The sequence below is a fragment of the Narcine bancroftii genome, chromosome 11, assembly GCF_036971445.1.
Source record: "Narcine bancroftii isolate sNarBan1 chromosome 11, sNarBan1.hap1, whole genome shotgun sequence".
NCBI lineage: Eukaryota > Metazoa > Chordata > Chondrichthyes > Torpediniformes > Narcinidae > Narcine > Narcine bancroftii.
The window spans coordinates 90,621,993-90,638,353 of NC_091479.1; the positions used below are offsets into that span (position 1 = coordinate 90,621,993).

The 16,361-nt window shown below is 37.4% G+C and overlaps 1 protein-coding gene across 1 annotated transcript in view; it reads right to left on the bottom strand.

The window, feature by feature from the left end:
* lemd3 (LEM domain containing 3) overlaps nucleotides 1-16,361 on the bottom strand; it is a 56,746-nt gene that overhangs the window by 38,775 nt on the left and 1,610 nt on the right. The gene's annotated exons all lie outside the window — the stretch shown is intronic.

Consider the following 16,361-nt stretch of genomic DNA (forward strand, 5'->3'; position numbering starts at 1 on the left):
TGTTCCTTTTAAGTTTCTATAAGCAATTGTAAATCAATCTCTTGCAAAATTTCTAACCAAATAACTTCTATTAGTAATACCTTTTAAAATGCAACAAAAAATATCAAGATACTTTATGGGTGAATTACTGTACAAGAAAAAATGCTGAAATTGGGAGATATTATGGATTTCAGACACAGTTGAGCTGCAGCTCATATGAAAGAGTGAAAATGCTTTGGGCTGAAATTTCATAACATCTTTCATACCATCCTCCTGAAAGGCTTCATCATACAATATGCCCTTTCAACAATAATCTTTGTTCATTTTTAATGGCACTCTGTTTGGGTTCACATGCCAGACTATAAAAATTTTAAAAATAGGATATTAGTATAGCACCAAGTGAGTTGCGCATTGTCAGAATTGTCAATTTAGGGTGAAGCACAAGAAAAATGTAAAAGAGGTCTATTCTGGCCATTATTTATTCCTCACAATATCCAAATTGACTGTATTCCCTCAAATAATTAAACTTCAAAATGAACTATACTGATGGCAAAACACTTTGGAGAACTCTCAAGGTCCCAAGAGGTACAACACAAATTCATATTTCTTCTTTCTATGTGGATTCTCAACAGAATGCAGACTTGGTGCCAATTTTTTTTGGAGCAAGCACAAACCATTCAAATTTATCTCATTGGTCTTTTGAAATTTCAATCCAGGTCACAAATCTTAAGATTTGCAACTACCATAAAAAATTTTAAAATACTGCCCCCAAGTGTGAGCTACTTGATTCAGTCCACAAGACTTTTTAACAGATCCATGCTGATAAATAATCCAGTGCTATGCCTCGACTCAAAAAGGTAGAGAATCAGGTGATTACCAACCAATACTCCCGTAAAATGGAAAGCAATGGCTCCAAATTTTTCTCAAATTCTAAACGGTCCCCTGCACAGGTAAGAGCCTAGTTTTCTTTCACCTTATCTTATTATCTATTTATTTATTTATTTTTTTAAAAAGGTAGTTGATAGAAGGATGGAAGAAACCAAAACATGACTACTTTACAGGGAAGGGGGCCCATAAACTTTGAGCAGTGCTTGAAGTGGGGCCATAGCCAAAATAAAGGTTGAGAATGGCTGGTCTAATGGATAACTAAAATCTCAAAACAAACCAAGAAACCTCTAAAACAGGGCGAGGCACACACCAAGAGTCTTGGATTAATTTTTAAAAATTAAATGATTCACCCATTGAACCTTGTCAAACATATTTCAGTCTACAAAGTTATCAATGCCTTTCTACATACAGTAGCACATTATCCATGTCTTAACAAAGTGACCTCCAACAACCAATTGCAATAAATAATAGTCAACATATTCAATAAATCAGAAGAAGAGTGAGAGGACAACTGGAATAGAGTCTACAACTTTCTTGATTTATGGAGGGAGGAAAATATTAATGGCAGTGAAGAATAATATTCAAACAATTCTTGAAGTAGAACACAAAAGATTGCAGACACAATAGTAAAAACACAATGCTTAAGGTCAAAGCAAAGAGAAAAGATACATAACCAGAGCCCTTCATCAAGGTATGAAAAAATGTAGACAGGTCCCCAAACAGAATGGTGCAGGTGGTTAGATTTTTAGAATCCCTGCATAGCATGTCCACAAACAGCTTAGCTATGGCCCACCAATTTATATCGGCACAGTTCTACCAAGTGGTCTGTGGTTCACCAATTTATATCAAGCCAATAAATGTATATTCATTTTACAATAACCATAATTGTATGCTAATCTAGAAGGTAGATGAATGGAATAAATCGTGAATTGATAGTTTAGATTCAGACTGGCTAGCCCACAGATGAGAGTAGTGGTGGAACACAGAACATAACAGCACAGTACAGGCCCTTAGGATGTTGCGCTGACCTAAAAAGGTTACCGAAAAAACTAAAACTCTCCCTACTTCATAACTCTTTTTTTTTCTTCATTCATGTGCCCAAGTGTTTCTTAAATGCCCCTATTGCACCACCACACAAAGCATTAGGGTCCCACAACTGTTTTTAAAAAAAAAACTACCCCTGGAATCTCCCCTAAATTTTCCTCCCTCCACTTTGTAGAAATGTTCTCTAGTATTAGCCATTCCTTTCCTGGGAAAAAGGTGTTGGCTGATTATCTTATCTATGCCTCTCGGAATCTTGTAGTTCTCAATGAAGTTACCTCTCATCCTTCTTCACTTCAACCTTGCCTCATAAGGCACATTTTCCAGGCAGCATCCTGGTAAGTCACCTCAATTTCTTCTCCATAACTTCTACATTCTTCCTACAATGAGGTGACCAGAACTGGAAACAATATTCTAAGTGTGGTCACAAAGATTTATAGAGCTGCAACATTGCCTCATGACTCCTGAACTCAGTCCCCTGTCCAATGAAGCCCAGCATACCATAGACCTTCTTAATTATCCTATCAACTTGTGCAAAAACCTCAAGAGATCAATGGATTTGGACCCCAAGGTCCCTCTGTTTTTCCATACATATGTCTGTCATTAACCATTATAGTGACCAGTTTGTGATAGATCTTGCTTGTTACCCTGCACTCCTCCCCTGGCCCTCCTCCCATTCTTTCCCCCTCCCCCCTCCCCTTAGACACTTACCTGTTTTTTGCTCATACATTGATGAAGGGCTCAGGCCCAAAACATTGGTTACCAATTACTTCCTACAGATGCTGCATGACCTGCAGAGTTTCTCAAGCACTTCTGTGCATTGCACTACAGCCCCATTGTCTGGAGACTTTCCCGTTTTACTTTACGGTTAACAAACACTGGGGTAATAAGACCTTAAGATATAGGAGCAGTAGGCCATTTGGTTCATCGAATCCATGAACTGATCCATTCTCCCACTCAGCTCCATTTCCCTGACTTTTCCCCATAACCTTAGATAACCTGACTATTCAGATACTCATCAGTCTCTGCCTTAAATATACCCAATGACTTGGCCTCTACAGCTGGCTATGGAGGAAAATTCCAAAGGTTCTCCATTTCTGGCTGAAGAAATTCCTCCATATCTCCATTTTAAATAGACACCCTTCAATTCTGAAGTTGTGCCCTCATATCCTAGACTCCCCTATCATAGGAAACAACTTTACAACATTGGAATGCAGAGAAGATTTACTAGAATGTTGCTGGGGTTACAGGGGTTATAGGGAAAGGTTAAATGAATTGAGAGTTAGGGGGTAAAAGTTTAAAGGAAGCATGGGGGGGGGCAGGGGGGGGACTGCTTTACTCAAAGAATGGTGGGTGTGTAGAACAAGCTTCCAGACGAGGTAGTGGAGGCAGGCTCAATATTAGCATTTAAGGAGTTGATGGATGGGAAAAGAATGGAGGGATATGGGTTGTGTAGGTCAGTGAGGTTAGGTGGGACTAAGTGCTCAGCATGAACTAGAAAGGCTAAGTTGGCCTGTTACTATTCTGCAATTATTACATGGTTATACATCTACTCTGTCCAGGCCTTTCAACACTCAGAATGCTCCAAAGAGTACAGCCCAGGAGTTGTCAAACATTCCTTATATGCTAATCCCTTAATTCCAGGAATCATTCTTGTGAATGATCACTTAACCCTCTCCAATGCCACCACATCCTTTCTTAAATAAGGAACACAAAATTATATCCCATACTCAAAGCAATGCTTCACCAGTGCCTTTTAAAGCCTCAACATCACATCCCTGCTCTTGTATCCTATTCCTCTCGATATGAATGCCAACATTGTATTCTTCATTACCAACGCAACCTGGAGGTTAACCTTTAGGGTATTTTGAATTTTCGCCCCATCCAAATAATAGTCTTCACTTTTATTCCTTCTACCAAACAGCAGGAATATACACCTTCCAACATTGTATTTCGTTTGCTACTTCTTTGCCCATTCTCCTAATCTAGCCGTTTCTGCAGTCTCTCCATAACTTCATCACTACCTGCCACTTCATTGATCTTTGTATTATCTGCAAATATTGCCACCAAGCCTATTATTCTGCACTCGAATTCATCAACATATGTGAAAAGAAGCAGACTCCAACAATGTCCCTTGCAGAACACCACTGCTAACCACGAACCAACCAGAATAAGATTCCTTTATTTCCACTCGGATTCCTGCCAATCAGCCAATGCTCAACCCATGCTAGTATTTTTCCTGCAATTCCATGAGCTCTCATTTTGTTAAGGAACCTCATGTATGGCATCTTATCCAAGGCCTTTTGAAGATCCAAATATACAACATCCCTGCATCTCCTTTGTCTAGCCTGCTTGTGGTTTCCTCAAAAAAGAAAATTACAGGTTTGTCAGGCAAGACATTTCCTCAAGAAAACCCCATCGTCTTTGGCCGATCCTGTCAAGAATCTCCAGATACTCCACAACCTCATCCTTGAAAATCGACTCCAACAACTTCCCAACCACTGATGTTAGGCTACACATCTATTATTTCCATTCTGATGCTTCCCTTGTTAAATAGCAGGGTGACTTCTGCAATTTTCCAGTCCTGTAGAGCAATGCCTGAATCTATTGATTCTTGGAAGATCATTACTAATGCCTCCACAATCTCTGTCGTTTCAGAACCCAAAGGTGCATTTTATCTGGTCTGGGAGATCATTCAACTTGACAAGCACCTTCTCCCTTGTGATTGAGACTGCACTCTTCCCTTGAAAGTTATGTCTTCAACAGTGAAGACCAATGAAAAATACTCATTCAGTTCCTCTGCCATCTTGTCTCCCCTTCATTTCTCCAGTGTCATTTTCTGAAGGTTCTCTAAAAAGGCTTTTCGTATCTTTTTTGATATTGGTTTGCTAGCTTCCTTTCATCTTTTCATTCCAAATTGCCTTCTGTAAGCATCTAAAAGCTTCCTCGTCCTCTATCTTCGGACTAATTTTTGCTTCTTCCATGCCCTTTTTGATTTTTTACTTTGGTATTATTGTCAGCCACAGTTACGTTAGTTCTACATTCAGATTTTTTTTTGGAATATACCAGTCCTGCACCTTCCTTATTTCTTGCTGAATCTCCAGCTATTGCTGCTCTGCCATCCTCCTTGCTAGTGTGCCTTTTCAATCCACTTTGGCCACTTCTCATAACTCTGTGGTCCCCTTTATTACACTAGTATAGTGATATCAGATTTTATTTTCTCCCTCTCAAACTGCAAGGCAAATTCTATCTTATTATGATCACTGGCTTCTAAGGGTTCCTTGACCTTCACCTCCCTTATTAATTCTGGTTCATTACACAATATCCAATCCAGAATTTCCATTTCCCTGATTGGTTTAGCCACAAGCTGTACTAAGAAGCTATCCTGAAATCAATAAACTCTTCTTGGGATCCAGCACAAACCTAGTTTTCCTAAACAACCTGCATATTGAAATCTCCCATAACAAAAGTAACATTTAACTTTTTGTATCCCTTCCCTATCTCCTGCTATAGTTTGCACACCACAACCTGGCTACTGTCTGGAAGCCTGTTTCCAACTCCCATCCGGGTATTTTTTTACCCTTGCAGTTTCTCAATTCTACCCACAGGGATTCTCTATCTTCTGATCCAAAGTCTTCTCTTCAAAGATTTAATTTCATTTTTAACCAACAGAACAACCCCACTCTTTCCATCTATATTCCTGTCCATCCAATACACTGTGTCCATCAATATTTAATTCCCAGCCCTGGTCTTCTTTCAGTCACAACTCAGTGATGGTCACAATGTCATACTTGCCAACTTCCAGCCATGCTACTAGAACTAGATCAAAAACTTAATTTCTTATACTGAAATAGGCAAAAGGGACATTGTGAATTGGGATAATGTAGAACCTTTTAGCCTCACAATCACAAGAGATTTGGAAATCTAAATGCGTGGATGAGAATAATAAAGCAAGTTTTAACGTCCTAAAAGTAAAAATTTGCTTAGCAAGGAAGTGGATATATAAATAAGCTCAACGTCAACTCAAATATTCATCTTATATAATGTATATGCTGTTTAGAATTCAAAGGAGGAATCTAAAAGCAATGAAAGAGTTTGATGTAGGGACCAAAGACATTAGTCTTTCCAATATATATTCAGAGGCAATTTCTACTCCATAATAGTTTGTCAGTCAAGCAAACCAATAATTTATAGATAGCAAAGGGGGTCAAGAAAGCACATGACAAAAGTAAATTGCAGGTGGAAAATGGCATTGCATTTTCAGATTATGTTGGCACAGCAGCATATACTGTAGATGAGAAATAAGAGAAATTCTTTACTTCAGATTTCCATCAAATGTTTGTATTCCTTAACACTACTGTTCTCCATTCCTATTCTGACTCATTTCCTTCTATTTATATCTGCTCCAGACAGTAATGACTAATAAACTTTCAACATCCTCCCCAAGCCGGCACCACCACAATTTTGAAATCGATTTGCTAGGTCTCCACCCCATCAAGGAGATTTCTTTTTGTTCTCCAACTTCTATACAATTCAACATGTATTTGATTTTAATTTTCCCTCAGTCTATTTTTTGTGCCTCAGAGTCTTGCATACATCCTTGGTGTCTGCAAAAGTCTGCGAGCAGACAGAATCCACTGCAGGCAATTCTCCAACTACAACTTGATACACAAGAATTAAACCAGACAACTGCTGTCAAATGAGACAAATAGGTAATGCTGGAAGAGTGTGGCTTGATCACTTAGGTTAAAGGCTGCAGACTTTGACTGGAAAGTTTCTGAAAGTAAAAAAGCCCTACAATAATGTTTGCTTGGAAACCATTACTAACAGTAAATCTGGAAGATTTATTAAGAATAAGGAGGCAGATGGGCACAATTTGGGAAGGAGATATGTAATAGATTTAAGCAGTCTGGATCAAAAACCCTTAAGGTGTACATTTGTAGGAGTGTGCTCAAGAGGGAAATCGGAAAAGCAAAATGAGCACGTGACATGAATTCGGTAGGCAAGAAAAAAATTCCTAAGAAAAGGTGGCCAAGGAGAGAATTGGATCCATTAAAGATCCACATGGCTGTCTTTGCGTGAAGCCACGAGATTGGTTAGATTTTAAATGAATATTTCTCAGCAGTTTTTTTTTAACTATGGAAATGATCATGGAAGCCAATGAATTGAAGGAAACATGTTGTCAAGTCTGAAGCCATACAGGTACCACCAGGGAGGTATTAGCAGCATCTGAGTCTGTTAAAGTGGAAAATCCTCAATACTCAAGGTGCAACCATGTAAGAAGCACAGGAGGAAACTGCAAAAGCTCTTGCTGAGATACTTACATCATTTTTGGTGCTAGAAGACTGGAGGGTGGCTAATGTGCTGTTATTTAAAAAATAAAGCAAGGACAAGCCAAGGAATTGCAGGCCAGTGAGTTTGAAGTGAGTGGTCAGAACATTGTTGGTGAGAATTCTGAGAAACTGGATTTACCAGCATTTGGATAGGCAGGAACTGACGGGAAACGATGCATGGAGATCATGTTTCACGAATCGAATAGATTTTTTTTGAAACAGTAAAAAACTTTGAAGTGGAAGCCCATGATCTGAATCAGTTGAGGAAGTGGGCTAAGGAGTGGCAAATGAAATTGTATGCTGACAAGTCCAAGGGGCTGAACTTTGGCAAGTTAAATCAGGATAGGGGCTTATACCATGAATGAACAGTGCTGTAGAAGAGATAAGTAGGGGTACAAGGACATAGTTCCCTGTGTGGCAATTCCAATGGACAAGATACAAAGGCTGCATTTGGCACATTTGCTTTCAATGGGTAGGGTATTAAGTACAAAAGAACAAGTACTCAAGCTCTCCTTACTTGTCAAGAAGGGGCAACAGCACTTTCTAAGACTGAAGTGGGCAAGGCTCCCGGCCACCATTATATCAATTCAGGAGTTCTATTTAGACCATCTTGGCTGGCTGCATTACAGCATGGTATAGTTGCTGCAGAGAAAGGGATCGGAGGTCATTCCACATGACCATAAGAATAGCAGAGAAGATCTCACCCCTAATCAATGTGATCTACCAGGATCATTGTCTGAAGAGGATGTGAAAAATGATTGAGGACCCCTTCCACCCTGCACACAACATCTTTCATCTGCTCCCATCAGGGAAGCGAGACAAGAGTATCAAAGCCAGCACCACCAGGCTGAGGAACAGCTTCTTCCCATGGGCAGTGAAAATGCTCAACGACTAAATGAACTGCTCACACTAATCATCCAAGGCGTTCATTTGAGCAAAATAATATTTATTTTGTATAAAGACTAACAATACCCATGTAGGGCAAGTATTTTATGTGTGTTAAGTCTGGTTATGTGCCTGTATGCTTTTCACCGAGAACCAAAGAACGCTGTATCGTCAGGTTATGCTTCTACAATCAGATGACGACAAACTTGACGAAAGTTGGGACCTCCTGATTCATCTGTACAAAGTGTTTGTAAGACAGCGCTTGGAGTATCATGTGTAGTTCTTCACCCACTAAAGGAAAGGCATCAATAAATTGGAAGGGGAGCAGAGGAAATTCATCACCATGTGGTCAGGACTAAAGGCCCTGAATTATAGGGAGAGACTATGTCCTTATTCCTGAGGCTGATGGATGAGCTTATGGAGGTTTATAAAAACATAAGGAGCAAGGATGAAATAAATGGTCAGTCTTTTTCCCCCAGGGTAGATGATTCTAGAACTAGAGTGCATAGGTTTATGGTGAGAGCGCATAAATTGAAGAACAACCAAAGAGCAGTTTTTTTCCCCCCAAAGGGTGGCCTGTTTCTGGAACAAGCAGCAAGAGCAAACTGTTAAAATGGGCTCTGTTTTGACATTCAAAATACATTTGGAGTGATGTATGAATAGGAAAAGATTAGAGGGATATGGAAAGCAGATGGAACTGTCCCACAATTCCAACTTGGTTGGCATGGAAGCGTTGACTCAGAGGACATTTTCATGCTGTATGGCTACGTCAATCCCATGTGGAGGATAGGAGAATTACTGCAAAACACCTGTTATCCAGAATTCAAGCAACCAGCAAAAATATTCCAGACAATAAATAGGTTAAAAAAAAAATGGAGTTTTAAAATTGGCACATCTTGCCATTGGTTTGTCAATCTTGCAATATCCAGCAACCGAAAAATTCACTTATCTGGCATCTACCAATCCCCTGCCAGATACTAGGGGCTTTACTGTACTAGGAAATGGAAATAAGGGTTTCAATTTTGCTAATCACACATTGCAAAAAAATGAAGGTGTGCTTTACTTTTTACATCTTCACGATTAAAAAAAAATTTCTAGTATTTTACAGCATTTGCAAATAATAACTTTTTTTTTTAAAAAAAGAGTCTACCAGTATCTATCTGAATGATTCAAAAGTATTGGTGATCAAAGTGTAGACAAAAAGAATAAAGGTGATAGATATCAAAAAAAATTGCAAAGCGAAAGAAAAAAAGGATAGTGCAAATGGGATGTCTGGAAATGCTCTGCTGGGAGCCAGCAGAAAAAGTGAACAGAATGACCTATTTTGTCATAACACTATCAGATTTTAAAACAATATGAACGTCCTCTGAGAGCAACAGACTGTTGAAAGGCCATAGGGCAAGGTCTCAGCATTAACCACCTATGCTTGTCACTTTTCAGTCACATTAATTCTGTAAGATGAGTTTTGTGTTTGGAGGGTCACCTCGGCTGCCCTATCAGCAAAATGTTAGTACAGCCAGGCAGAAAAATTGGTCAATGGCCCAGATCTAGGATAATGCAGCTCAATAACTATTACACGATAATCACAAAACAAAAATTATTTTCCATTATAGTGACAATCACCTTGCACAATTAAAACTTCAACAATTTATAATGGGATCTCTGTGGCAACAGCTTTACAGAGGAAAAAGGAAATAGGTAAGAAACTGAGTAAGCATTTTATCTGGGTGGTTTTGAAGGAATCCTTTGTCTAGACTTATTGGCGACAGGGAAGGAAGAACTCAGATAAGAAGCCACACCTGCATTGGGTATGTGCAAACTGCAAAGGATATTTATAATGTTATGAAGTTTAATATTAGCCTCCACCACCTAAAACAGTAGAGAATTTATCATATTTAAAATGCATGTCACTATTTTCACCCTAACAGAAATTCAGTGAGTAAAACTAATTACAAAAATAAAGCTTGCACAAAAAACCTTCCAAGAAACACAAATGCTGCAGATGCTGGAATAGCAAGCAGATAAAGAATTGCAAGAGGAACTCAGCAGGTCAGACAGCATCCATGGATAGAAATGTTCAATGATTTATGTCTGAATTTTTTATCAAGAATCAGATAAAATACATAAAGTTACATATATATATATATATATAAATATATATCTAAATATATATATATATATCTAAATATATATATATATATCTAAATATATATATATATATCTAAATATATATATATATATCTAAATATATATATATATATCTAAATATATATATATATATCTAAATATATATATATATATCTAAATATATATATATATATATCTAAATATATATATATATATATATCTAAATATATATATATATATATATCTAAAAATATATATATATATATATCTAAATATATATATATATATCTAAATATATATATATATATATATATCTAAATATATATATATATATATATATCTAAATATATATATATATATCTAAATATATATATATCTAAATATATATATATCTAAATATATATATATATATATATATCTAAATATATATATATATATATATATATATATATATATATATATAAATAAACGGGCCCCAAAGGTATAGAACAGAAGATGCAAGAGGTAGGTAGACTGGTAAAGGGAGAAAACAATGGGTGGGGAGGAGGAGTTAAAGAAAGTTACAGAGAAAAAAAGTACAGGTAAATAACAGATTTATTTTAGAGTATTTGCTTTACCTGCATGAATATAACAGTGTACCCACCAATTGCCACGCTTTCTACATGAGAACTGACTGCAATTCAATAAATACAAGTAAAATCACCAACTACATTATAACACATTTATGAAAAGAAAGCAATGAATTAAGTCACTGGTGGTTTTTAAGATTAGATACAACAGTCACTCTTTACTTTAAATGTAATCTCTTTATATTGGATCAGAAATTGTCTGACATTAAAAGAATGAACTCATCCAAATAGAGTTTAGTAGAAAACGAATGAATTTGAAACCAAGAAATTATAAGATATTTTGAACATTCCATCCTGAACAATCTGCCGAGTATAAATATTAAGCCTTTCACTTCTTAAAATCTGAAAAATACTTTATCTTTATGAAGCATCTCTTCCAACCTCAACATGCCAAATTACTCCAAAGTAATTACAGTACAACTCCAATTATCCAAAATGGTCGGGACCTGGCCTCCTTCAGATAAACATTTTTTTTTGGAGAACTGGTCATTTAAAAAAAAACAGGAGAGTAGCAACAGCAAATCACTTGTAGCATTGTTTAAACAACAACAAACAATAAGGGAAGGCTTTTTAAGTATTAAAATAATGTTTAATTCTCGCCGGCTGCTGCCAATCACTGACACCTCCCCACCGAGGCCCAGCTGCCGCTGGCAGCCTGACGTCCATGGTCAATTCAGCTCCAAAAAAATTTTGGATAAATGAGGATTTCCGATTTGTTTTGGATATTATCATTTATCCGAAAAAAATTTTTTATAAATTGGATAAATGAGGATTTTGGAGAATCTAATTTCAGATAATCAGAGTTGCACTGATTCACTAAAATATTTTAATACCATTTTCTAAGCAAATATAGTCACCAAAGTTTTACAAATATGAATAAAATTAATTGCCACTAATTGAGGAATGAATGTTGGGCCAGGGCACTAAGAAAACCCTTGTTTTCCTGCAGGGTGGGTATCAGGATTACAAGTTCAGGGCTGCATTTAGAAATAGAGGCTTTGTTCAGAAAATGACAAAACAGTCCATCCACTGCTGCTGCTGCTCCTCTCCCCCCCCACCCCCCCCCCCACACCACCACCCCAAAAGAAGTACAACACCCAAATGGACAAAGTTTTCTTTCAGTTATTTGTCCAATGGAAAAAATCTTAAAAACCTGATGATAGTTATGTTTGTGTGAGGGGTGGAGGGTGGCATTATTGGAGAATACACCATGGCGGAGGTGGGATTCTAATACAAGTCAATGGAAGCAACTACCAGGTATTTATAGATAGCTTGGACTCAGCTACAGCAGGATAGATAGTTTGGAACATTTTAAACCAAAGCCTAAGCAGACCTCAACGTACAAGTTAAAGCTTGCTTTAGCATTCTATTTGTGGTAGAATTTTACAGGCTTTTCATCTACCAGCAGTCAACATGCATGGTAGAATGTATTTAATGCCAGAATATTATATACAGAATAAGTAAAGTATTGAAAATAACTCCTCATTCAGGTTTTTTCCCCCCAATCAGGGGCATTATGATCTAATATTCACATCACCATTGTTATTGAACCATCCTTGACAAATATACCCTGTACTTAAATGCAAGTTGTTGTGAGTTTTGAATCTTAGATTAATTGATTGCACTAAAACATAAATGAGATGGGAAGAGTGGCTGCTAATTGCAACAACCCTGGACTGATTTTTGATATCAGAAATGAAATATTAACTAAAAGGATTGCATGTAGTTTGTGTTCTACTTTTTTTCTTGCTGACATTTTAGAGTAAACTGGTCCCGTGACAAGGTTACTGAACTAGCAAACAGAATTGATTGTTGACCTGGAGATCAAATTTAAACCCAATTCAGCAGTAAACAGATGTGAAATGTAATTAAGTTTAATAAATAGAAATGAAAATAACCATAAAATGATAGATTGTTTTAATGCAAAATGGCCTTCTAATGGCCTTCAGAAGAAAAATAACTACCTGGATATCACCCTACATCTACAGCAAATTAATCTACTCCAAACTGCACAATGAGATGACCCAATCAGTTCAGGGGAATAAATTAAATGCATTATTATATAATTAAATGCAAATTAAATATAATCTCTTGGTGCCTGCCACATTGACCACCGCCAGTGGGCTGATAACGCCTCAAACCGTGCATCTTGGCGCCTCACAGTTTGGCGGGCAGCAGCCTCCTTTGAAGAAGACCGCAGAGCCCACCTCACTGACAAAAGGCAAAGGAGGAAAAACCCAACACCCAACCCCAACCAACCAATTTTCCCTTGCAACCGCTGCAATCGTGTCTGCCTGTCCCGCATCGGACTGGTCAGCCACAAACGAGCCTGCAGCTGACGTGGACTTTTTACCCCCTCCATAAATCTTCGTCCGCGAAGCCAAGCCAAAGAGAGAAGAGAAATAAACCTATGTATGCAAATATGATTAACAAAGTTCCAGGCTCTTTTTGATAGCACCTACAATAATGTCTATTTATGACCTGAGTAGTGATGCTACAGGGATAAAAATTTGGTAAGATAATGGGGGAAAAAAGGTCTATATTTTCTAATACCATTAGGATTTGTTACATCCATTGGACAGAATGGAATAAAGAGTCACTTTAATATATCATTAAAAAGGAATTAATCAAGGTACAACTACTACTATTTCTTGAAACCAATCTGCACCCATGAAAGTGCCATTTAACATTCTCCAATTTTCCCCCCAATGAAACAGCATGAGAAATTATTACAAATCATAATAAACTTCTCTGGGGAAATGAATAGCTGAAATCTGTTATTGTTAATGATGCAGGAAAATAAACCAGCGAACATACTTAGTACTTCAAAGAGGGTTGGAGAAGGCTACAATTGGGAAGAAGATCCATCATTTTAAAACCAAGGTGACAGTTGCGCTAAAATGCAAATCAGCAGTAAAAAAAATGCAAACATTGCCTGGGTTTCTGATTTACAAAATTAGAATCTTGCCTTTAGTTTCCTTAATTATTAAATAAAAGTTCCTGTTAACCTGAATATGCCTGAGATTGTCTGATCTCAGGAGCTAAGCAGGCTCAAGACTCATCAGTACTTGAAGGGGAGACTGCCTCGGAACACCGGCTGCTGTAGGTTTCTGTGAGGGGTGCTGGTCAAAGTGGTGATTCTGTCTGCCTTACAGTAGAGAAAAGTTTAAAAATTTCATGTATGTTGCATTCTAAATGTACTATTATGTGACAATAACTGAACCTTTATTTGTTATATTTTCTCATTAATGCAACCATAGAAAAAACTGTCATTACAAACCAAACCATTTTAATGATAATGTTGCTCAGTGACAAACATTCTGGCACGAGGAGGTTAACTATTAGAAGCGTGGATTCATATTAATTCAGGTTTTGAACTTGTTAAATATTCAAAACAACGAAAATGCAGAACACCTTTTTGTCCCATTCCTCAGATCAATCTCTTTGATTTTGCCATAAATTCACCACCCTGGAATAGATTTCAAATCCTTCAGTTTCATTAACTAAGATAACACAATGGTGGCTTTGTTCACATAGATCTGATACACTATAATCAGGTTACACCTTCAACAAGATTGTAAGTAATTTGTGAGCAATTTTTTCTCTCAAGAAAGATGTTTGAAAAGGCAGGCAGTTACCATAATATGCTTTCCTCCGCCAAATGCTAATCTAATAATACTTTTGTTAGCCTTAATAGTAAACTTATTTGTGAAAGGAGTAGAATACAAAATGTTGCAGGAAGTGACAATTGATTCAAAAAATTTCAGAACCAGTACCACATCTTACAGGTAAATTGATAATCACTGAGATACAATTTATATGTGCTGATGGAAAACAATCAAAATGTCAGGGAATAGTATGCTGAATGATATAACAGACTAACAAAATTTGATTTTAACCCCATTTTGACAAATATGCTTTGAATGTCAAACAGTACAACAGAACAAATTAAACTAAAACTCTGCTGCTTGCATATAATCCCTCTATTCCTGCATATTCATGTGCCTTTAGTTCTTAAAAGCTGCAATTGTATGTGCTTCCACCAGTGTCCTTGACATTCTGTTCCAGCGACCTCCCATTCTAGGTGTTTTAAAAAAACTTGCCCTACAGTTCTTCTTTAATTGATCCATCTCCCACTCAAAAACCATGTCTCTCATATTCTAACATCTTTATCCTGGGTAAAAAAAACCTGACTCTCTACCAATCAATGCCTCAATTTTCTAAAAACTTCTATCAGATCAGTTAACAGGCACATGGATGCAAGAAGAGGGTTATGTCTATAGGTGGTTTTAATGGTGTAACACAGCCTTGAAAGTAGCTCAATGAAAAGAAAAATAGTTGAACAGCTTTTTATGGAGAAGGCAGACAAGGCAAATCCAGTGTTGCTTTCAACTCAGCAGCATCTGGAGCTGAGAGGTGCAGTAGTTCTGCTTGTCGCCATGACATAATCCACATGCAGCAGAATTGCCTTCATGGTGGAGGTGGAGAGAGTCGCTCCACCTCTGACTCTTCCCCCTAGGTGGATTGGAGTCCACCTTCTGAATCCACCCTTGGAGCTTTCAACAAGCTAAGTGGTATAAAGTTGGAGAATATCCGCCTTTACATTCGCTTTCCCCCCCCCCCCCACTATAAAAAAAGTCTGAGGAGATAGGAAAGGGACTAGATTGTTGTGGAGTAGGTTTACACAGGTCAGCACAACATCATGAGCTGAAGGGCCTGTACTGCCTCAAACACTCCAGAGAAGACATTCCAAGCTGGTGGTAATTTCACCTCTACTTGGTCATGAAAATGAGTAAGTCTTTAAAAAAAAACTACCTTCCATAGTGCCAGCATACTGCTGACCTCCCATCCACTACATTGCCTCAACAGGCAGCCAACATTAAAAGGACCCCCACTACCCTGGTCACAACTTCTTTTCATGCTACCTTTGCGCAAAAGATACAGCATTTCTAGGTCAAGAACAGCTTCTTCTTGCCAAAGCGATTAAACTCTTCAACATCCCTTGTTACATTAATGATGATTGCCCCTACACCACAAAACAACACTTTTTTTGCACTAGGATTACTGTGATTATCTCATGTCTTTATTATCTATTTCAATTAAGTTTACTATATATTACTTTGCTTTTACAAGTACATCTTTGGCTGCAGGAAGCAAGAATTTTGGTGCATAAGTATATGACAATAAACTCATTATCATTACAAAAGTTAAAGGAACTGTCCACTAAGTAAACAATGGAACCAAATTTAAATAATCTGAAAGGATGCATTACAAAAGAACTTGTGTGTGGTAGGGGAGTCAAGGACAAGAGGTCACAATTTCAGGATTGAAGAGCACCTATTTAAAATAGATATGCAGAGGAATTTTTTTTAGCCAGAGTGAACTTCTGGAATTTGCTACCACATGCAGCTGTGGAGGCCAAGTTGTTGGGTATATTTAAGGAAAGATTGAAAAATATTTGAATAGTCAGAATATCAAA